At 48.9% G+C, this 24,671-nt stretch overlaps 1 protein-coding gene across 1 annotated transcript in view; it reads right to left on the minus strand.

The window, feature by feature from the left end:
* Positions 1-10,816, minus strand: part of FXYD6 (FXYD domain containing ion transport regulator 6) — a 55,152-nt gene extending 44,336 nt beyond the window's left edge. Inside the window, exon 1 of the mRNA XM_077839752.1 lies at positions 10,795-10,816. The gene's annotated coding sequence lies outside the window, so the exon portion shown is untranslated. The remainder of the gene's footprint in view (positions 1-10,794) is intronic.
* Between the last annotated feature and the right edge of the window lie 13,855 nt (positions 10,817-24,671).

The raw sequence follows: 24,671 nt of genomic DNA on the forward strand, positions 1-24,671 counted from the left end.
AAAGCTAAGTGGTTTCTGCCCTTACACATAACGGCTTCAGGTGAGCCTGCCTGGCGCTTCAGTTTGTGGTTTGAATCCAAAACTGCAAATGAAATGGGGGGGCTGATGGAAGCCCAGGCCAGGGGGAACCAAGAGGTCAGACACTGAACTAAAACCGGGGGAGATCTCTGCAAGGGCGTAGGGGCACACACCCCCCCCGGGCGAGCGACTGCACCCACTTACACCAGCCTTAAGTTTGGTCCCAGTAGGTCCAATCACACTCACAGTGCTGCTGCATTGTGATTTGTGCATTTGAAAGGCAACATGAGATTTTAATAAAAAACACTGATTAACCTCACACAGAAATTGCATCTTGGCCCTTCTGCAGCAAACCCTCTCGGACAAGAGGACACTTGATGAGATACTTTGAACTTGCAATTTGATCTGAAATTAAAAGTAGCTGGGGTGCAGGGAGGGGAGTTAAAGGACGGGATGAGGTCAGTAAAAGTAATTCATCCCTACAGAGCGCCCCTGCTTGCCCCGATTTACACCCACGTAACCGAGTGCAGAACAGTTGTCCTCTGCCACGTGCACAGGCCAGCTCCGGGCCTGCGCACGCTGTGCTTGTGTTGGCTAAAACACCGCGGAGGTTGTGTCCAAGACTTGTGCTCTACAGCTTTGAGGCTCAGCCTCCGGTAACTTGGCAGCTCTGGAGAGGGGGGCGTTCTCTTACGCGCCACGAGCAGCGAGGTTTTGCTACGCGCATTAAGGGCACGGCTCGCTCTCCGTTGCCCGGGGGGCCACCGAAGCCAGGAAAGAAAAAAAAAAAAAAAAGTTGTATAAGTCAGAGACGTTTTGCGTGGGTGTCCTCTTCCTCCTGCTTGCGGCAGTTCAGGCTCGCCGCACAGCACCCGTCGAGGCCAGAGCCCAAGCTCACCGAAGTCAATGGACTCCAGTTCTCACAACTACAGCAACTGCCCTAAGGGCAGCGGGCAGACCCAAAGCAGCAGTCTTCCCTACCCGAGAGGCCCCATCCCTTTAACTGCAGGCTGCGTGACAGGGCGGACTGTGGCTTTGAAGAGACTCCATGCCACAGGACTGCCGTGAGCAGCACATTATGAATGAATTTAGTTTACATATCGGTGACGGGCCAAATCCCAGAGGACGTACGGTCAGATTTTACTCAGTCCTGGCTTGGGCAAACCTTCCACACACTGCGTGTAAAGACTGAGAAAGGGCTTCTGAAACGTTTTTTACTGAAGCAAACACTCCCCCAGGCTTGTGCAATAGGCACATACTGGATAAATACAGACATACATAAATATCTTCCCGCTTTGTCTGAACTCACCGCAGCCAGGAAGGAGGGCTTAGGGAAAGACCACATTGGTTTAAGCAGTGTACACTTTGTATTGCAACCCTAGGGAGCACCCCAGCTCTGGTAACCTACACCAGTCTGGACTGGCTCTGACAAATGGGAAAACCTGTTTTCTAACATTTTTTGTGCCTCTTTTCTCCATTTGGTTCCTGGGGGGTTTTGCACCAGAGTTACATTTTTTTCATGACATTTAGCAAATTGGGTATTTTTCACATTGAAACATAATTTAAAATTTGATTTTTCACACATGAAAAGTCATCTTCACACCGATTAAACTGCAGAATTGTCATGGTTCTCACTAGAGAAAGAATAGGACCATTTTGGAGTGAAAAATGAGCCCATTTCTCCCTCAAATGAGTATGTTTGTGTGAAATGTCATAGGCTTTTCATAAAATCAGACAGACAGCTGTTTTTGTGAGACTGAAATAAAATGAGAAAAGCAAAAATGTCAACGGTTGTGCAAACATTTTCTACAGCCTGATTGCATTGCACTGCCTTTAGACTTTAGACTAAGCTGGCCAAGCCATGGAGCTGTTATTTGCCTCTGGTACAGGCATCCCTACAGTAGGGCACTGTATAAATAATGAGTATAGCTGCGGAAGGAGTGTCTGAATTATCTCAGGAAGAACTGCCCCATCCATCACTGGGTTCTTCAAGCCAAACTGTAAGTTTAATAAACACCGTTTGTAAATGTTTTTCCCCTCAGTAACTCTAAATCTGTAACCATCAAATATTGCTAAAACACATACACACAAATCCCCACCAGTCAGGAAGGCAATGTAGTTCCCTCTGACTTTAATCAAAACATGTTTTTTCCCTGTTGTATTATAAATAGAGATCTAGACACATGGGAAAACTGAGCAGAGCTACACCAGATGGACGACATTCTCCTTTCCATCTCGCCTACAGCCAGCCACAATTTGCAAGAGAGCAGTAAAACGTCATTCACTTTTCTCACTGTCATCATCATGGAAACAGCAGGCAAGTAGATCTTGTGCCTGGACTGATAAATGCTTGTGACAATTTTGCAACCTGGGCTATACGCACACATGCATGTACACACAGGCACGCACCAGGATTCTGATGCCATCGCAATCAGTTAGCCACCAGAACACCTTGATATGCCAGTGCAGAGCCCTCTAATCCACAGTCACCTACGCAGTGCTTCTTGCTTTCTCCGACTATTCACTGGTTCCTTGTGGTAACAAGGTGGGAGATACGAGGGCACAAGGCAGCTGAGAGAGAAAATTCCTGAGCCAAGGCAGCCGTGAGATCCCATTCTACAGACCCAGCCAATGGAGGGTGGAGGTGTTTCGTGGCTTGGGTGTGGGTGAAGTTTTGGTCCAGGGAGCAGAATATGGGGGTGCTTTGGGGGACAATATCTTACCGGAAACAAACCAGGGCACTCCGCAAATAGGGTCGAATCCAAAGCCCATTGGAGCTGATGGAAAGACTCTTGTTGACTTCAGTGGCATTTGCATCAGGCCCTTCCATTTGCAGTGAGACACTGCAGCCAGTATTTGTAAGGACCAGCTTCCCCTGTGCTCACCATGCCCAATCACCAGTAATCCTGACGACATTTTCATTCATTTAGCTATTTCCATGACACTCATTGCGATAGTGACTTCCCCCTAAAATCCCCAGGAGTGAAGATCCTGCCTGTTTCTCTGGAAGGGGTGAGAGAGTTTGTTTGCTTTGCTGTTAATATTAAATCATAGTAACTCACCCTTCTTCAGCATCTTTTGCCAAGGACTCCCAGGATACCCTGTAGGGCCAGTAAGTACCATTATGCCCATTTTACAGATGGGGAAAACTGAGACTCAGGGAGGTGAAGCGACTTGTCCTAATGTCACACATCATGTCAGTGGCAGAATCAGGAATAGGACTCTAGAGTCCTGGCTTCCAGTCCCTAGTTACTGTGACCAAGACAACACAGTCTCCCCGTGCTGTCTGCCCTTCTTTCAAAAAATCTCACACTCCCTTGCGACAGCATTCACCAAAGAAACAAGAGATTAACAGTGCTTGTTGGGTCATTACCATTACTCTCCTTTGCGTTGCAGTAGTGCCTACGGGCCTTAATCACACATCAGGCCACACTGTGTATGTTATCCAACCCCACGCTAACACAGGGCCAGGAGCTGAGCTGCTGAAGTAAAGCTTGGCCATCTGGTGAACAAATCGTTGGCCAAACAGGGGGGCCTCGTTTATTGGGCCCCACTTGAATTTTCTTCAAATCTGACATTTGCAGGAGCCCCTCCCCTTGGTGCAGTGCAGGGCCCTGGCCAGCTACGCAGGGACCTACCACCCTCCAGCCTGGGCAGCCTTGCTTTCACCCTGGCTTTAGAGCGGGAGGCACCAATGCACAGTAACCACCGCTGGCTGTTTACTTGGCAGAGGCCTGGCTCCCTCAACATGCTGAACCACACAGTCACCAGGCCTGGAATTTATCCGCTCTCAAACTCGGCCCCCAGCTCACAAAGCAACAGGGTGTGGAAGGATGCACGTGGCCTTGTGAGCGGTACTGGACTGGGACTCAGGAGATCTGGGTTTGATTCCTGCCCTTAACCCGCTGGGTGACCTTGCACAAGTCACAGTCTTCTCTGCGCCTCTCTCCCAACTGTAAAATAGGGATAACAGTCCTGCCTTTGTAAGAGCTTTAGAGCAGGGGTTGTCTACATAGCACATAGGGCCCAGGGGCCCTGATCTCAGCTGGGGCTTCTGGGTGTTGCCATAACCCAAGTGATAAATACACTGTTAATGTTTTCAGTGGCATTGTTGACACGTGTCATCCATGCGATGCACGTAGGCTCGGGCTGGCTCTCAGAGAAGGACTAGCTGCCTGTACAGGTAAACCTCCAGTTCCCAGTCACCCTTCATCTCTCAGGGAGAGGACAGCACTAGCGAGAGGTTATCTCCACGCTGCACAATCTTCCCCAGCCGGAGGGGAAATCACTACCTAGCATCTGCTAGCAGATGCTGTGTGGCAGCAGAGGGCTAATGGGGAGCAGGAGGGGAGGACGTGTGTTATGTCTGCAATGTCCTTCCTGCAGCTCAGCTGTTCATGGCCACCTAGCAATGGGGCTCTCATCCCAGCACATGGCATGGGAGTCATCATCTGCACCAATGCAAAGTCAGGGCAGAGCACATGTAAACGCTGCCTACATGGGACAGCAGCCAGAATTCACACACACACGCTACCCCACCTCTCACACAGCCACACCCAAGGCAGGCAGATATTTTCAACTTTATGATCACGGGGTCACTGCGCTCTCTGTACCTCTAGCCTACATGCCACCCTCAGAACCGCCCTATACAGAACATAAAGAAAGTCATAAATCTCTCTCCCCATTTCCTTGTTTCTCTTCAAAAATCCCCCCTTGTAATTTTTCATTCTCCTCATATTACTGAGGCGGGGAGGGTGAAAGCCAGACAGACAAACACAATCTCTTCTGCAGGTTGATCAGCCCCTCAACAACACTGAAAACTCCTCAAGAACAAGATGGGTGATTTGTAAGAGACTTGAAAAAAAATTTAAATGCTTATTTTTAATTGTTTCAAATAGATCAGCCCATCAAGTCTCAGCCATCAGAATTAACGCTGGGCAGTCGCCTTCTTCCTTCAAGTGTCCTCGGGACATCTCCCAAAACTCAGACCGAGTTAAAATCTCCAATTTCCCTGCAAAGCCCCAGAGCCCTTGACAGGTCTGTTCAGTTGCTTGAAGGAAGTACGAGTGTACGTGTAAGAATGGACATTTGCAGCTATGCGTATAATGTGCTCTTCTGCCATTTCACGTCAGCATCAATTTGGCTTCTCATGCAATTGTTGTTATTATGTCTCTTGTTCCTACATGATAGATTTCCAGCCTACACCCTTGTAACATGCAAGACTTTCCAGGTCTGTGCTGATTCATATGCTGGTAGGATGGGAGACACAAGACAGCTTTTGCTAAGATTAATTTGTCACTTGCAGGCTTGGGATCTCTGCCAAAAGCAGAAGATGCTCAAAGGAATCCTAGTGCTTTTCAGGAGACCCGGGGATCCAAACCTCAATCCAGGCTTCCACTGAGTGATCTAATCTCAGATGCCACCAAAAGGCCAGAAGCCACATGGATCACTCATGATTAGGGTCAATCAAGAACAATGGGATCACAAGAATGATCACAGATCACACTGGACAAAATTACGAGGCTCTGTTCCTCCTCCCCTGGCCCTAAGCCCTTTCCTTTACTAATAAGATCACACAAAACAAGTCTTCTGCAGGTTTTTTCCCTGGCTCCAGGCAGTCATGTCTTAACACATCAAGGAATGGTTGCCAAATCAGTTTGGAGGTATTTGTCTTGGCCCTCAGTCCTCAGCTCGTCAACATGACGTGCATCTCATAACATAGAACCTGGCAGATCGAAAACAGCCAAGCTAGTCCTTTCTCTGAGGAGTATCTCAAATGCGATTATCGCTGCGCTAACGGCAGGCTGCGTGGAGCAAGCCAGGCTGGGAACTAACAGCGTCCGCTGCGAGGGAGGTGAGCGGGACAAATAAAACTTGCCTCTCGACGAAACCAAACCAATACATTGTACAGTTTGCTGCTGGGAATGGAGATTCTCTTTAGGTTTTTTTCATAAACGTTCCCTCTATTCATTTGTTCAACACCTACTGAGACCACTGTAATGACTATCTTATGCAAATACACCTCTACTGCCTCTACCTTTTCCTGCTATTCCCCATTTGTCTGTTTACTCAACGGTTGCATATTGGCTAAATCCTGGATGGTGAGATCTCTGGACCACGAACTGCTGGTGTCATGCAATAATGGATAAATAAATAATACTAATAAATGTTACCTGATACAGTCTGGTTTGTGATATCTATGTCCTGGGAAGCAGTGAAGTAAAGGCCTAAGGTATGCTAGTTCTACCCCCTTGCTGATATTGACAATATTGGAATACTTTCTTAGTTAACAACCTGTCAAAGAATCCACACTCTTGCCACCCCCTCCAAAGTGATTTGCTCTCATTTTAAAAAGGAATGGCTGCTTTTAACTGCATGTATATAAACAAAACCAGACAGAGGAGAGAGACAATTCCCCACTCCATCTCCTTAGCACTAATGGCAGCACAGCCAGCATAGAGACAGATACACACATCTCCTCATTCCTGAGTTCTTCTGGCTGGTTCTGATTATAATCATGCTTTGAACTTTACTCCTGGGGGAATTCTGCGCCACTACGCATGCACAGAATTTATGTCCCCTGCAGATTTATTTGCTTCCCCGCAGAAAAATGACTTCCTGGCAGGGAAGCAAAGGGAAGCCACAAGAATGACCCTCCCCAGCGGAATGTTTCAGGTGCCCAGGGCAGCCCGCAGAGAGGTAAATCACTGTAGAGCAGGGGGCGGGACTGGGAAAGACCCGGCTGGTGGCTCCTACCCTTGCGCTGGGCTCAGCTGCTAGTCCCGGCTGGGCAGGACGGAACTTCCTCCTGCCCTGCACGGCATCGGGGGCCAGGTCGGACTCACCCCAAGATTTCTCATCCAGCTGCAGGAGGCCCTGCAAACTCCGCCCACCCCCGCTTCCTGCACCCATCGCTCCTCAGCTGAAGGGGGAGGAATCCCTGTACAGGGAACTGCTCCCCATGCACCCAACCCCCATGCATCCAGACCCACACATACTCAGACCCTCCCGCCGAGCCTCACCCTCCACACTCAGAAACACCCCCCCCGCCGATGAGCCCCACTCCCCCTGCACCTGGACCACTCCAACAAGCCACCCACACCCAGACTCCCACCCCACCGAGCCCCAACCAGCTGCACATGGATCCCCACCCCACTCCCCCAGCATCTGGACCCCCCACTGAGTCCTCCACACCCAGCCAAGCTCTAACCCCCCCCACACCCAGACCCTCCCACCCACTGATTCCCAACCACCTTCATGTGAACCTGCTGCACAGTCCCATTACTGTTGCACCCAGAACCCCCAAACAAGCCCCTGTGCATCCAGATCTCCCCCCACACCCAGACCCCTCACTGAGCCGCCTGCACCCAGATTGCGCCACACAGAACCCTCTCAACCAACACCTGGATCCCCCCACATTAACACCCTCCGGACTTGGATCCTGCCTTGCACCTGGCACGGAGCAGCAGGGCCCTGGAATGTTTCTGGGGCAGGTCGGGTCCTTGCGCTGTGTCAGAGATGGGTGCAGCCTCACTGCTGAGTCCGTGTCCTGGTGGGAGCTGCACAGTGATCTCCCATCTCTGTTCATCCAGTGGCCTGTGGTCCCCAATGCCATGGTGGATCCTCCACATTTATTTGACAAATACAATTTGCAGAATTTTACAGAATTTTAAAATACTGTGCACAGAATTTTTATTTTTTGGCACAGAATGCCCTCGGGAGTAGCACTTCGCACCCCAGCCTGAGCAAGTGCCAGGACCAGTCCTTGGATAATTTGCAATTATGGAAAGAAACATCTTGAGGGCAAACATGTGAGAGGAACAGATTTAAGTTTCTAGTTTGACATATTTAAGAACATAAGAACAGCCATACTGGGTCAGACCAATGGCCCATGTAGCCCAGCAGCCAATGCCAGGTGCTTCAGAGGGAATGAACAGAACAGGTAATCATCAAGTTATCCGTCGCCTGTCGCCCATTCCCAGCTTTTGGAAAACAGAGCCTCGGGACACTTCAGAGCATGGTTTTGCATCCCTGCCCATCCTGGCTAATAGTCATTGATGGACTTATCCTCCATGAAAGTTGTCCCCACTACAGAAGTTTAAACTACTGACAAATTCACATCTATGTGCGATATTTTATCCAGGCCGGCATGTGTCAAGCAATCACATGTAAATAAAACGTAAAAGTAAAACAAAAATCTCATAGCAACAAGATGGCAACCAACTCACCCCACATCAGTCAGATTCCTCAGCGAGTCTACAGAGGACATTGTAACATGAATGTTGTTTTATACATTTCCCCTCAGCCTGGAATTAGCAACTACTGTCCTTGGTTTGCAGCGTCTAGAACAGCTCTGAATCTAAAATGTTATCTGTCATTCCTCAGCTGCTGTTCCCCTGCTGCTCGACTCAAAGCCACACAGTATTTCTGCAGAAACATTTTCCATATGGGAAAAGGAATTTAATTCTCGGGAGTTTCCCTCTGTTTAATAAGGTTTTCTTTTTGTTTTCAACACAGAGTTAGGTGCTAGTGAAAACAACCTACAGGAGTAGAAATTTCATGTCGTGTTGAGAACAGGGGGCACAATGACACCTCCAAACAACATTGAAATGGTACAAGGGAAGCTAACATAAGTCATAATCCTTATGCAGCTTTGAAAACATTTCTTCAGAGGCTGCTCTTTCATGTTGTAAAGCTTATACAGATCCAGATATGCCACCTGTCACTGCCCCTCCTGCAAATCACTCCTTCCGGATTTGAACTCTATTGGATGGATTCAGAGATACAATTTTCAGGACTCTTTAATTAAAGATGTAGCTAGAGATAGATAGGGCCTCCCTTTTCCTCTGTGGGATAAAGTGTTTGATTTGTTTATATTACTGCAGCTTCATTAAAATATTTAATAACATAAGAAAATGTATTTCAAAACATTTTGATATACACAACTAGATGCTCCTTTGCTCTTCTCCAAATCCACGGGCATTACAACACCCAATTAGACAAGGGGGATTTTTTTTTTAAAATCAGATTAAAAGGACTGCTTTCCAGATGTGGCTGTGCGTATGGGAAGGTGTGTGTGAGTGGATGTGAGGGTGTGTAAGTGATGTCTGTGACTGTGAGAAGAGGTGTGTGCATGTGTGAGGCTGTCTGGGAGGCTGTCTGTGCATATGTCTGGATGAGTATGCAAGATGTGTGTGTGTGAGAGACTGTGCAAGACGGTGCCTGTGTTTGTGAGAGTGACTGTGTGTACATGCTCGTATGAGTGTGTGGAAGCGGATCACACTGTACGTGTGCACTAGAGGATGCCTGTGAGACTATCCACCTAGCACTGATATCTTTAAGGTATCTCTGCCCTTGGATTGTACGGGTGTCCACACGCTTGTGTGGCTGCCTGTGAAAGAGGGGAGAAGGGGAGCAGGCAAGACAAGAGCATCCTTCCATACCAGGCAGGGATAACTGGTATCCAGGCAACCATGTGAGAGAGGGGGAATCGTGGTACCAGGGAGTTGGCATGGAAACGACAAGGCAGGTCACGTGCCTGGAATGGAAGGACTCACAATGAAAAGAAGAGACAGAGACATGTGCACACGCAGCGCCAACAAGTAGCTGGGTGGGCGGCAGCCAGGGGGACGCACGGTGAACAATGGGGCTCCGGCAGGCTGCCTGCTCCAAGCACCCGGCGCCCTCCTGTGCCAGCCCAGGCCAAGCTGCCGACAAAGCATTGCCCTGCAGACAAGGGGGGCAGCGGGAGGGATGCACGCCTCCCAGGCATGCCCCCCAACTCCCAACCAGGGGTAGGGGGCACAATGCATGCCCCCCATGCCTCCCAAAGGGGGAACTGGAGCTCTGCCCACTGGGGGCAGGGGGTGAATCCCTGGTGGGAGGGAGCATGGGGGGCCAATCTGCAGGCTGGACGGGGGGGGGGGCAGGCTGCCTGCTGGGGGCAGGAGCTGTAAATCGGGGGGGGCTGCGGGGGAGTGGGGGCCGGGGTGTTGGGGCAGGACACATGGCCAGCAGGGCCCTGGCTGCTCCTAGTTAACTCCCAGGTCACGTCGCCGGCAGCCGGACCGCGCCAGCCAGCCGCCTCCCCGCCACTTGTAAACAGCCGCGGCTCCAGAGTTTGCTTGACAATCCTCCATGGGGGGCTGGGTCCCGGACCAGCTGCCCCCCGGGACAGACAGACCATGGTGGGCGGGGGAGACCCCGATGGGGGCGGGGGGCTTGCTTACATGTAAGCTAAAATACCAGCAAGGGGAGATGGGTTTGGACTGACCCCGCCCAGCGGGCTCTGGAACCGGGTCTGGAACCGGGGGGGGGGGCTCCCCACCCCAGCCCAGCGGGCTCTGGAACCGGGGGGGGGCTCCCCACTCCAGCCCAGCGGGCTCCGGAACCCGGGGGGGGCTCCGGAACCCGGGGGGGCTCCCCACTTAGAATCCCCAGGAACCCTCCTCCCCCCCACCAGCCCCCCGAACGCGGCGCCCTGGGGGTGGCGGCTCGGACCCCCCCAGCTGGCTTTCGGGCTCAGCCCATGAACTGGGGCAGCCCCCAGCTCCCTGCGCGGCCCCCGCCCCGAGGTCTGGGCGTGCGGCGCCTTCTCCAGGCAAACCCCCGCCGCCCAGCCCCACTGCCTGCCCCGCCGCCGGCCGGCCCCCGAAGCACCGGGCCGGAGAACAGCAGCGAACCGGGGGACGCGCGGGCGGAGCCGTCCCAGCTCCCGCCCCACCGCCGGGCGCCCAGAACCCGCGGGGAAACTTCCCCGGGCTCCCCGCCCTTTACCTCCAGTCCCCGACCGAATCCGGGGCGGGACCGTGGGGGGCTCCGCTGCCGCCGCCTCTCCCGTGAGCAGAAGCCCCCGGGCCGGAGCCCTGCGTGTGCGCGGGGCGGGAGAGAGCCGGGCTGGGCGGGCGGCTCACATGGGGAGCCAGGCTGCCGCGGCGTCAGCTGCCGAATGGCTCCTCGCTGGCTGCAAACACGCAGCCCCCGGCCCCCTCTGGCTGGCTGTACCCCGGGCACGTGCGCGTTTGCCAGCCTGGGAGCGAGGGAGGGCTGGAAGGGGAAGGCGGATCAAAGGGGCATTCGCAAGCAGGGGTGGGAGGAATTTGCAATAATCTGTTGCTTGGCGCTGGGGGGGGGGAGAGTGTGAGCGAGGGAGAAAGGAGGAAACAATAAAAGAAGGAAACATTGATTCCCCCCCTCCCCCCAACTAGGAAAAAAGTGACCGGAGCCAAAGGAGGGGGGAGGGAGCTAACCACAGGCCCTACAGTTATGGGGAAGCTCCAGAGTGTGATTCTTAGATGCCCTTGGCAGAGTGGATGGCTTGTTACACACCCTGCAGCCCCTCCTTCGTTCCCCTCTTTAAAACCAATGTAGCAGCAGCGTTCAGAAACCAGACCATGAACGCAGGGAACGTGCCGCTGCCCGGGCCGCTTCTGTGCGCCTCACGCAAGGCTGCTCCGGCGCTGGGAGACTGGGGGGGAGATACTCTGGAGAGCAAAGCAGTCGAGCCCCTCCTCCGGAAAAGAGAAGGATCATTTCACAGGGACCGGAATGGAAAACAACGGCCTTCAGCCCTGTTGCAGCCCTGCAGCCTCTCCTGGGTTCCTAGGCGGGCCCTGGGCTGTCTGTGTAATCCTCTGGTGACAGCGGTGTGTGAAAGGAAGTGTAAGAACGGCGATCAGTGCAGCCCGTGGTGTGCCCAGGTAACTCCACTGACCTCCGTAAGGAATGGGACACGCACCACCCAGGCACAGTGCACATGAAACTCGGTGAAGTCAGTGAATTAAAAAACTAAGGCGAGACCATTGCAAATCAACTAATATTCACCCAGCTGTGCGGGCGTGGGAGAGCAGCACAGGCTTCCTGCTCACCAAGAGCCAGGCCAGTTACGAAGTTCACATCCATGGGACCTGCAGTCAGCACCAGAGAGCTCATGTTGCAGCTCTGTAGCATCCTTCCTTCCACAGGAGTCCACAGTCCTTTCCAACCGAAAGCACCACTGACCTGCAGCCACCTCAGGGGCTAACAGGGGCTGGCAAACAAGGAGCATCAGAGGAGGGGGAGTTTTGGTCAAGGACACCCATCCCCTCCCCTTCTCATACAAAAAGCACAATGGCTTCTTTAGAGCCAAATTACACTCCTCTGAACATCTGTGAAGCCCCAGGCCCACCATCTCTGAGTGCCGCTGCGCTAGATGCAGGATAAACATAGAGTAAATGACCGTCCCTTCCCTGAAGAGTTTATGCTATAATTGGCACTAAGGGAAAGTGGTTTCATGACTACATTTCCCAGGTGAAATGGAGGAAATCCAGACCAGGCTGGTGAAGGCTGAGGGTCAGACATTCTGCTTCAGCACCAGTCCGAGGTTAGCTCTGCTAATGAACACAACTGCTGGATAGTACCTGTGGGATCCACGCACAGTACCACTTTCAGACAGACTGAAGGTGGCAGGCAGAGGCTCATGAGACAACCCTTTGGGATGTTATTTATGATACCAAGAACATGACACCAGGGCTGCACAGAAGAATAGTCCTTTCTGTTAAACGCTGCGTTGTGTAGGAATGGCCGCAAAGCCACATCCTCTGCCAAGCCTCCCTGATGGCAGCTCCAGCACCCGCTTGTTACATTTCCAAACAATCACCTTTGTGCTTTCTCCCAGGCTGCCCCTCCCACCTGGCAGAGGTGCCCAGAAACACCCGCAACACTACTGAATAAGCCTCCTTAAAATCCCTCCTTTGCTGTGGTGCCTACCGGAAATTTGACAACCGCAAGGCTCCTGGTGTGCCAAGACCACTGTCTGGCATGGTGATCAATATCGTGTCATTGTTTCCCTGTACTCTGCCGTCTTTCTGTAACCATCTGACTTCTCGTCTTACAGCTAGATTGTAAACTCCTTGGGACAGAGACTTTTTGTTCTTGGTTTGTCCAACACCTAGCACCCTGGGGTTCTGGTCCATGGCTGGGGCTCCTAGCTGCTAAGGAAATCCAATAATAAATAGTCAATAATTGTCTGATCAGTGTAGGAGGAGAATGGGGACTGGGAGTCAGATCTCCTGACTTGTATACCCAGCTCCACCCACTTGCTGTGTGACTCTGAGCAAGCTGCTTTAACCTCTTACCCTCAGTTTGTCCAGCAGCAAAAAGGATAGAACAGTATCTATTTCACAAATGACACAAGCACAGTGAGGCTTAATTTACTGTGTATAAAGTGCTCTGAGAGCCTCTGCTAAAAGCAGCATTAGCCCTCAGGATGCTTCAGTAAAAAGGGAATGTTTATAAACCGCTCTGAAAGAGCCCTTTTCAAACTAGACAGCAGTTGTGGTTCAGTCCCTCAGGAAAACTGCCCCCAATCAGATATCTGGTTTGGAGGTACTGGGAAAAGCAGTCAGCTGGGAAATGTTCTGAGGAGCTCCTCAGAGGTCAGGAAAATACTTTGGAAAAGAACTTGGTAAATGTCCTATAAAGGCTTTTCTTGCCTAGCCACTGTCCGAGGACAATACAGGGTCCAGAGCGAAAGAGGGATTAGGGAGGTGTCAGTTCATCTCACTAACGTTACGGAATAAAACAGTGAAGAGGGGCTCAGGGAAAGGCTTTCTCTTGGGGGGCACCTGGCTAGACAGCATTGGAATGCCTCAAATTCTTCCCCCTGAAATCAGCAAGAGCCAGAGTGCATTTTCAGAAGTGTGCAGCACCCAGAGATCTCATTAGCTTAATCTGGTATTGTAGGGGCTCAGCCCCTGGAAAAATCAGCCCCTGGCCTTTGAGCCAACGATGGACCAAAACCTGCATAACTCCCAAGGGCACCACAAGAACCAAGGAGGCAGATCCTCTGCAGGTGTAAATTACCGTAGTGCCACAGTGGACAGAGGTAGGCCAAATTTACACCCCTCTTACACTAAGAGTCTGGTCCAGTTCTGCTTTGCTGCATGCACCACGTGGGGAGAGGAGTCAAGCTGTGTGATCCAGTGGGTAGCTGTGTTTCTGGTAGTACACTGTAGGGGGAAGGTCTGTTCCTGACCAGCTTCTAACTGGCAGGGAGGGGTCAAACACAACCACAACAAGGTGTTATTCTGATATTTTATTCCAAAGTCCTAGGGTTTGTGACCTTCCAGTGCTGGACAGCCAGTGGGGAAAAGGCTGCTCTCTGGGATCCTGGCCCCAGCTCCATGCCAGCTGGCCTACAAGGTCTCATGCACAGAATTTGGTGGCTAGGTTTGCAGGCTGGCTGGTCAATGTTAAGGCAGCGCTCTGGGTTTGTGCACCAGTAATGCAGAGAAAGGATGAGGCAAATGGGAAGAGGTGGGGTTGGACTTGGGCCCGACGCTCTGAAGCCCCCAAGGGGAGAGAAAAGAAATCATGGAGCTGTCTGGTGTTGATAAAATCTGAGATAAAAGTCAAAGATTTTTATCAACGCTTGCTACGATTCATGTGATTTTTCTAAGAGCCTAGGTGAGGGTTAGATACCAATGGGCCCATTAAAAACCAGGGGCTGTATTCTCTTCTGGCTTACACCCCATGTCAAGCCACTGGGACAAGTTGTGTTCAGTGGCATTAGTGTAAATCTAGACTAAATCCACTGAGGTCAGTGGGGGTAACTTCAGATTTACTGCAGGGTAACTAAGAAGAATTTGTCCCATTGGAACCCTCTGGGATGCATGGGTTGTAAGGAAAGGCAGAATCTGGCACTAGACATTTAAGTTTCACTGGCGAGGTGGAAGGAGTAAGGGCTCTTCTGTTTGCATCCTAAGGCCAACTTTTGCCTTTTTGGACAGAAGAACAATAAAAATGCAGTGTTGTGGCCAAACAAAAGACAGCATGAATACGCTCTTCCTTTTTGAACACAGACATTCGAAAGACAGCATGGGTACACACTCCATTTGAAAACACACACACACACACCCCTGTCCCGAAGTGCTGCTCCAGAGAGCTCTTTCCTCATTAAAAGAAAATCCTGGCAGGGTTTTGCAATAGTACCTAACTGTACTGCCTTCAGTACTCACATAGATCTTTGATGGAAATCAGTTATTTGGAAAAATGTCCCATATTCGGATACACATTCATTTGGCAGTTTCCAGTTAAAAAAAAGTGGGGAGGGGAGATAAATTGACATTGGCATATCAAGACAAGTTCTTAGAAGAGTTGAGAAATAATGGGTCCACATGCATGACCAGAAAACATCCAGTCTTTTTTATTGTTAGGGATGACATGACACCTTAATCAGTTACACTGTGTCTCCTCCCGGACCCTGTAAACAGGGGGTGGGACCAGATTAGGGCTTCTGTAACTAGTCCTATGCTTTTGTGTTATTATCTCTTCTGTGCAATAAAATATCCTGGCGTAACCATTATCTCAGGGTGACATTTAGATTTGCTGGGTCTCTGGAGAGGAGGAGGAGACTTAATGTAAATAGTCCTATAACTCACCATTACTGAAAGCCTTGGCAGATTGGCAGGCAAACTGGAATTTCACTGGATTGGAGGGGTTGCCGTGTTAGTCGGGATCTGTAAAAGCGGCAAAGAGTCCTGCGGCACCTTATAGACTAACAGACGTATTGGAGCATGAGCTTTCGTGGGTGAAGACCCACGTTGTCAGACGCATGCATCTGAAGAAGTGGGTATTCGCTCGTGAAAGCTTAAGCCATAGGGCTCTCTGCTGGAATTTCACTGGAATTTTTCTCCATTTCAATGTTTTATTTTATATTAGAAACAATAGAATAAAAAAAATGAGAACCCCTAACTTTTTCCCAGCTCAGCGGCAGATCACACCTTGTATTTATTCCCAGGAGAGTCCATTACGGCCCCGTCTGCAGACAGGAAGCCTCTTGCATCATTTCAGCGGACAGCAATAAAATGCATGCTCTCAACACGTATTACCGCTGCAAAGATCTTTACTGATTACCATTTGTCTGTCCAATAATTTGCTTGTGGGATTCTTTTTCCTCTGCATTTTGAGCCAGACCCTTTGCTGGTGTAAATCCGAATAGCTCCACTAACGCGGGTGTAAACCTGCATAGTTCCACCGAAGCCGAAGGAGCCATGCCAATTTACCCCCGTTGAGGATTTCAGTGACACTCATGGCTCCATTCCAATCAATGGGAGTGTTGCAGTTAGCTTCAGTGCGAGCAGGTTTTCAGCCCTGGCCTTTGGTATTTTTCTGTTTTCTATTCCAATAAAGGAAAGTGGAAAGGAAAGAGCCTCCGAACGTGCCCCTTGATGATTACCTGTTCTGTTCATTCCCTCTGAAGCACCTGGCATTGGCCACTGTCGGAAAACAGGACAGAGGGCTAGACGGACCTTTGGTCTGACCCATTATGGCCGTTCTTATGTTCACATGGTGGCGCGGAGGCAAAAACTTCTCAAAACAAACAGGAAAAGTAGGGCTGTGGCTCAGATTTTTCCTCTCTGATTTCACGGTCTGTCTGTTAAGCGATTTTGGCCATTGTCCCACCTCGCAGATGGCAGCAAGATGCAGAAGGGTGTAACCGTCAGCTGATTCCCCAGCTAGCTTCATCTGTTACTAACACCAGTACAGAATAGAGCAGACTGGTGCCCATGAGAATAGGTCAGCAGAACAAGAAGCCAAGAAATAAGTCACTGAGGCACACAGGCAGCTGTGGCGGCAGCTGATTCCTCGTCTCTGGCTGCCTATTTAGCAGAGTGCTAGACAGGCCTCAGAGCCATCAGTTCTACTTACTTTTAGGTTTTCTAATCCTAAAACAAAATGTTTTATTTGGCAACCGAGACCTTAGGAGAGTCCTGGAGCAGCAGCAGTAGGTGGGCCCAGGCATAGTGCAAGCAGGCATCATATAAACACTCCAATACACTTCAGACGTGCAGCCCTCTCTGCTCATCCATGCTTGGCCCTACACAAACGCTTGCCACTCGATCTGCAGCACATCCCAGTTAATGCAGTCCTGGGGCCCCACACGTGCTCTTCATAGCTTCCTAGCAGCGTGAAGACAGAAGGGATCACTAGATCGTCTAGTCTGGCTGCCTGCGTGCCACAGGGCCTTACCTTTCCCCCAGCTACCCCTGTAAGGAGCCCAATAACTTATGTTTGGCCAAAGCATTTTCCAGGCTTGACGTTGGAAGATGGAGAATCCACTGCTTCCCTTGGGAGTTTTTTCAAGTGGTTATCCACCCTCACTGTTAGAAATGTGGGCCTTGCTTCTAATTTCAGTTTTTCTGGCTTCAGCTTCCAGCCATTGGTTCTTGTTCTGCCTTTCTCCGCTAGACTAAAGAGCACCTTAGGACCTGGTATTCTCTCTCCATAAAGGTCCTCAGACACTACAATCAAGTCATTTCTCAACCTTCTTTTTGATCAGCTAAACAGATGGAGCTCTTAAGGTCTCTTGCTGTCAGGCATTTTCTCCAGCCATCAAATCATTTTTTGTGCCTCCTGCTTGCACCATTTCCCATTTTTCAACATACTTTAAAAAATATGGACACCAGAACTGGATGCAAGATTCCAATATCAGTCTCACCAATGCCAGATGTAAAAGCCTCTCTCTGCTCCTATTCACTATCCTTAGAGCCAAGGAACACGTTAGCCCTTTTAGATACAGCTTCACACTGGGAGCAGACTCCGTCAGTGCCCCTTAATACCTCTGAATGATCATTCCCTGGGACGTTTTTTCCAGCCTGGACTCTGCTAACTGTGGCTCACCACGGTCTGGCAAGGCTGCGGTGTGATGAGATCTCTGATAGGAAAAGCACCACTTTGTCTGTCTCTGGCAGCCAGACAGTGAACCAGTTTAACAAAATACAACAAAATGATCCCAGGTTGTCAGGGATTGGCTCCGGAACCTGTCCCAAACTCTAATATTTGCACAATCATTGGTGAAAACAGAAGATATCTGTGGTCATCCTGCCTGTGTGAAAGTTGACTAAAACTTTACAATTCAAATGTCCAAATACCACAGTATCTCCTCTGCACTGCATTGCCAACCTTTTGGGCTTCGAAATCTTTAATTCTTTTGCAAAGCAGCACTTAAAGAAAAACTAGCAGACTTTGTTGTGTCTAACACAAGCAGAGAGAGGAAGCATGAATTACTTTGAACCGGCAACTGGTAATCAAGAGTTCTAACTTATATTCCTGGCACTGTGTGACCCAGAGCCACATCCCTGTTTTGTGAGGTCATTTCCCCACCTGTAAAGTGGGAATTATTATAATGACCTACTTTATAGGGTTGGGAGAGGATGCAAGTCCTTAATTCCGGTCTGTAAAAACACTGAGCTCTTTGAATGAAAGGTGCTAGATAAAAGTAAAGGATTCATTAAAACTAATGTGAGAACAATAAACTGCAATTCTTGGAGGGACACTGATCTGTAGGAGAAGTTAAGTTAGGGAAGCCCTGGTTAGTGAAATGTACTGGAGAAGTCTAATGACTGCATAGTTAGCATGCAAGTTCATCAGGACAGGGGCTCTTTTATTTGGTTTGTACAGCACCTAACACAACAGGGTCATGCTCTTGGTTGAGTCCTCAAGGTGCTATTGTAAATAAAAACAAGAAATGTTATACAGAGGTGTCAGAGTTAATTCTTGGCATCTGTCTTTATCTTGCTTACACACAACCCCACCTGTAAGTGGCACCATTTGAGCACTTGGTGCTAGCCACACTGGATCATTTGTAGATAGGTGCCACGTGAGAACCTGACCAGAATTTACAAGAGACAAAAGAATAGGGACAAATGCATAGAGCCACATGGCAGTTTTAAAAATGAATTAAATCTTAATTCAGACCCAACTAATTCATTCTCTATGCCCTTGCTTATTCAGAGAGTAATGGATAAGGGAACATACTGAATTAAAACTGCTAAATGAGTGAAGGTCTTGTACACTAACTGAGCATCACTGGCATAGTAATAATGTAATGAGGTCAAGTTTAACAATTGCCTGAAAAAAACCCAAAATCACCCGTCAAAGATGAAACTTGCTGCAGTCAGAGAAATATTCTGATGGAATAACATCATCTATGATGCCAGGCAAACACATCCAAACAAATAAAAGAATAAAGGTTTACAAAAGGGGAGTTTGGGAAAGACACCACTAATTAGTGGTAGCTTATATGGTGCCTCTCCCAGACTGTATTAGTATAACTTATATCCTCTTGGATGGCATTGGCTAAAGATTTTCAAACACAGCAGAATATAGGAATTGCCTGTGGCCCATGTAGTTCAATGTCCTGTCTCCGGCATGCCCTGAACCAAGTGCTTCAGAAGAAGGTACAAGGCAGTTATGGAATACCCTGCCTCTGGGGGAAGTTTCTCCCTAGCGGTTCAGCCTCTCCAGATGCAGGTACCGTCCTGATCCCTGTGCATGGGATAGCCTCTCTGCTGGCGAGTATCGCGGCTCAGAACCGTTCAATAAAATCAAAAAGTTCCAACAAAACACAAACAAAATTTGCAAAACTGTTTCTGATTCTCCCTCCTCCATTTCCCAACCAGCTGGGGGCGAGTTGGGAACAAAATAAGTGATCAGCTGAACTGAGAAGCAGGCTGAACACTCCTGTTCCACCAGAACCCTCCAGCATAATAGCAAGATGGAAGCATTAAATCACCAGAACAAACTCTTGGGCTGATCATACCGGAGGTCAGGACCCCGGGGCTAGGAGTTTGCAGTAGTTCATACAAATTAACCCTTCTGTGGACTTCACATGCCCTGCACTGAGCCAGTGAACTTCCAGATCACTGGGCCAAGGACAATGAGGGGAGGGCTTCCTTTTAATTACTGGTGTGTACAGCCATCTCTCCTTTCTGCCTCCTCAGGCGCTTGGATAAAGTCACCAGTGCTGCATCACAGTAATCTCCATGGTAACTGATCACTGTGATTCAGGGTTGCAAGCGCAGGATGGAGATTTACACGCACACATACATCAGGAGAGAGTAAAGAGGGAAGTGGGGCAGAGAAAGAGTGAGACGAAGGGAGATGATCTCAACTAGAAATTCTGGGCAGCATGACTAACTGTACAAATAACGGGCAGGGAAGGATGTTTGTTTTTCCCCCTGGAAGCACGACCATCTCCGAGGAGAAGTAAGAACGCTCAGGGGTCTGGAAGTGGTAGCTGGATGCTATTGAGCAATCAGATGATTGTAAGGAGTTGGGTAGCTACTGCACCCTTAATTCGTGGGGGAGGGCATCCAGCTTCCCCAGTAGTTATCTCCCTGCCAGGAAATTACGCCCTTTCGTTCTGAGAAACGGTGAGTCTGAGAGACCGAACGATGCTAAAGCAAAGGTACCGTCAGTGGAAATGGAGCCAAGAGCAGGGTCCATCTGCTTCCCGAAGGGACAGTGACATGACAAGGGTTGAAAAGACGGATTCTATAGAAAGTCAATGCAGAGCTGGTTCAAGTCCCTTGTGAAAATGGGTTCCTGGAGAGGGTCATTCAGGCTTTCCAGCACACCCCAGGCATGGAACTGGGTTTGGGTCTCTTGCTCAGAAGAGTTGCCCTAGTGATTGTGAGAACACATTACCTGTCCCCGTCACTTAGTAACAAGGACCATGCTGATTTTGCATTAAAAATTTCCCTTGCTCTGATGTGGAAACTCAACACCGAGCTGTAAAATGGGGGGTTGTTTTAAATCTCCACTGCATCAAGAACAGCACTTGGGCTGGGCACTGGCTGGCTCTGGAGATTAGGAGGGGTTAGAAAGCCTTTCGCATTGCGGCCACCAGTTCAAATCCAGCCTGTATCCGGAGCGACTGAAAGTGGCCCTTGGAGGCCTATAAGAAATGAGGTCGTTGGGTCTCCGTCTTGTTCCCAAATCGACAATACTCCCTTGGCATTCATGTGTCCTGTCTCTGGACAGTTGTAGCTGAGAGACTAAGGCCTGACTAAGTTCGCCTGTGGGGGTGAGGGATGGGGCATGTCAGCAGGCTTGTGTGCACTGCACTGCTGCTTCCTGCTTTGCCCTGTGCATTAACCAAGGATTTATTTGTCCAGAACTGTCCATTAAGCACACACTGAGCCCTACGGAGCTCTCTCAAATTCTTATATGGCTCCCATTCGCGCCATATCTGAGGACTTCACAGGTGTTAAAGCATTCATCATTAGGGGCTAGTATCCCCAGTTACAGATGGGGACCTGTGGCACAGAGGGACTAAGGGACTTGTCCAAGGTCACACAGGGAAGTCTGTGGCATAGTAAGAACTTGAACCTGGGTCTCCCAAGTCTTAGGCTCGTGATTCATTCATAGATTTGTCGATTCCCAGGCCAGAAGGGAGCATTGCGCCCACCTCGTCTGAGCTCCTGTATCACACAGGCCAGAGACGTGCCCCAAAATAATTCCCAGAGCAGCTCTCTTGGAACATCCAATCTTGATTTAGTAACTGTCAGTGATGGAGAATCATCTGCCTCGCTTGGTCAATTGTTCAAAAGGTTAATTAACCTCACTGGTAAGGCATATACATTTTTATTTCCAGGCTGAATTTGTCTAGCTTCAACTTCCAGCTACTGGATCGTGTTCTACCTTCCTCTGCTAGACTGAAGAGCCCACTATCAAATATATGTTCTCCAGGTAAGTACTGATAGACTGATCAAATCACCCCTTAACCTTCTCTTTGTTAAGTGAAATAGATTGAGCTCCATGAGTCTATCACTAAAAGGCTTGTTTTCCAATCCTTTATTTATTCTTGTGGCTCTCCTCTGAACCCCTCCAATTTATCAGCATCCTTCTTGAAGAGTGGACACCAGAACTGGACACAGGATTCCAGCAGTGGTTGCACCAGTGCCAGATACAGAGGTAAAGTGTGCTCTGACCGCTGAACCATCCTTTTGCTCAATTGTCCTGCACGCAGCTCTGCTGGTTGGGCCATCTTTGGAACAGCGTTGGCACTCCCCTCGAACAGGGCACCTGCCAGCTTTGGAATTTAAAAAGGGAAAATGTGCAGGAAAGCAAGCAATTAAGATAGAAAGCCAGCAAGTATTTCCAGGCAAGTCCAATGCCTAAAGATGAAGAATTCCATTGTGAACAGAGACTATTTCGTTGAGAGTTGAGAATATTTAGTATTCCAACAGTACAGTTACACTGTGTGAGTTACCCAAGTCACATGACAGTGTTTCTGTTCCGGGACTGGATGGCTAACAGAGCTGGAAATTGACAATTAGAATCATATGCACATTTTTGAAGTTGGCAGTTGAGGAGCTTTCAAAACGAATCCTCCATTGTTCTGAGTGTTCTTGCTAATTAAGCATGTCTGCCCAAGTGTTCACACAAAGGGAACAAAACTTTTCAACAGCGATGGTAATTAACTATTGGAACGACTTGCCAGGAAACGAGCAAACGCATAACCTAAAACAGTGTCTTCTCAATCTTTCCAGATTACTGTACCCCTTGCAGGAGTCTGATTTGCCTTGTGTACCCCAAGTCATTGTCTGTATGAAATTTTAGTTTGTACTGACTTTGCTGGTGCTTTTTATGTAGCCTGTTGTAAAACTAGGCAAATATCTAGATGAGTTGATGTACTCCCTGGAGGTCCTCTACATATGCCCAGGGATATCCCTGGTTGAGAACCACTGATCTAAAAGAGACACAGCAGTTTATTGGGTGAAATTCTTTGGCCTGTGCTATGTGGGAGGGCAGACTAGATGATCATGGTCCCTTCTGTCCTTAAATCTATGAAAAAGGGTTCAGACCCACTCAAACGGAAATTTGCTTTTGGATCTGAATGTTTTTAGGAAAATTTTTCTGGTATTCATTCCTCTCTAGTAAACTGGGGTAAGTGCATGACTATGGCCACCAAGAGAGATTTATTTCACATGTGGGACCAAGTATCACTTTCTTCACAATGCTTTTAGGAACCCATTAGCCTCTTTCTTCCTAGAGGAAATGTTATCTGTCTCTTCCACAGCAATATGCGTCTGCTGTGAATCGACTGCCCCATGTGCATGTTTATCTATTTCTTTCCCTCTCCACATCTATGCCCCCTTCCCTCCAGCACCACTTAAATTATCCTTCTAGCTTCCTGCCTAGGATTAAAAAGAGCAACAACTTGTAGCTCAAATGCTTGGGAACAGGAATGAAACTGGGTCTACCATCTTCCCCTCCTCTTCTGAATGGAATTTTCCTTGGAAATGCGTAAACAGCATAAAAGCCAACAAAATTGTCCATACAGCTTCAAGAGGAAATAATCACTTTTAATCTGGTTCAAAGTTTGATTTCCAGGGGAAATGTTACCTTTCCTTCTTCTAGCCTGAGTGGAATGGCTGCTGGATGTAAGTTTTAGGAGAAATAAATTAAATTTGTATTAGGGATCTGAAGCTATTTATCTGCTTCAGAGACGATGTTCCTGGGGCCCAGAGGAGCAATAACCTCCTGGAAGATGAAGTCCCTCTTAGATGCATAATTCCGCCGTGCACAGAAATTGCGCAGTTAGCAGGAACATTGTTTCAAGAAGATCAGCTGTTATTAGATTACAATTTTTGGTTTGTTCTTCTAAAAACAATTTGTTTTTCCAACATGTCATCTCAGAGCAATAAAATATGATGGGCCTGCTGCTCTCTGCTGCACACCAGGGCTTTTATGGGCAGAAGGCAAGAGATTCAGGAAATAGCATCTGGACAAATGCACTCTCAGTCTGTGATTTAATACCCACGGAATCCCTAATCTAATCAGACTAATATAAAATGGAGGGGGCCACAGGGGACCCTACTCAGAGCCCATCTTTCTTAACCACTCATACTGTCCAGAAGAGCACTTTCCCTTCCCTGCTAAACATTTAGAAAAATCAGTTACAAAATTCATCAGGCCCAGAATGAAACCGAAAGGTACCTAAATCCTCTGCACAGAGTATATTCTTGTGTGTGTGTGTGTCAATATGCTTGCTTGAGCCTGCAAGAGTACAAAGATAGCACGCTTGTGATGCAAGGATCTATTATTCCAGTTTTAATACAAAGAACATACCAGGAGCACAGCTTGTCAAGATACTACCATAGTCCATGCATGAGCCTGGTATCTTTGCATCAACCATCTACTTTTGCTATTTTGCAATGTGTGTATGTTTGTGTTCTTGTGTATGCGTGAAGCCACACACAGGCTCTCTCATGGAGCTGTACATATGTTCACTCTTCCCTTATGGCAAAGTCCTACACAATTGTGAAAAAGACTAATATCACACTGAGGTCTGTTAATAGGAGTGTTGTACGTAAGACACAGGAAATAATTGTCCTGCTCTACTCAGCACTGCTGAGGCCTCCGCTGGAGTCCTGTGTCCAGTTCTGGGTACAACACTTGAGGAAAGTTGTGGACAAATGGGAGAGCCCAGAGGAGAGCAACAAACCTGAGAAATGGTTTAGAAAACCTGACCTCTGGGGAAAGGTTAAAACCTGGGCATGTTTAGTCTCTAGCAAAAGTGACTGAGGGGGGCCTGGGAACAACCTTCAACTCAGCTAAGGGCTGCTACAAAGAGGAGAGCGATCGAGAGTTCTCCATGTCCACTGAAGGCAGGGCAAGGAGTAATGGGCTTAATCTGCAGCCAGGGGTGATTTAGATTAGATATTGGGGAAAACTTTCTAACTACAAGGCTAGTTAAGCTCTGGAACAGGTTTCCAAAGGAGGATGTAGAACCCCCATCACTACAGATTTTTAAGAACAGGTTGGACAAACCTGTCAGGGATGGTCTAGGTTTCTTTTTCCTGCCTCAGTGCAGGGGGCTAGAC

Source organism: Eretmochelys imbricata, chromosome 22 (assembly GCF_965152235.1).
Source record: "Eretmochelys imbricata isolate rEreImb1 chromosome 22, rEreImb1.hap1, whole genome shotgun sequence".
Lineage (NCBI taxonomy): Eukaryota > Metazoa > Chordata > Testudines > Cheloniidae > Eretmochelys > Eretmochelys imbricata.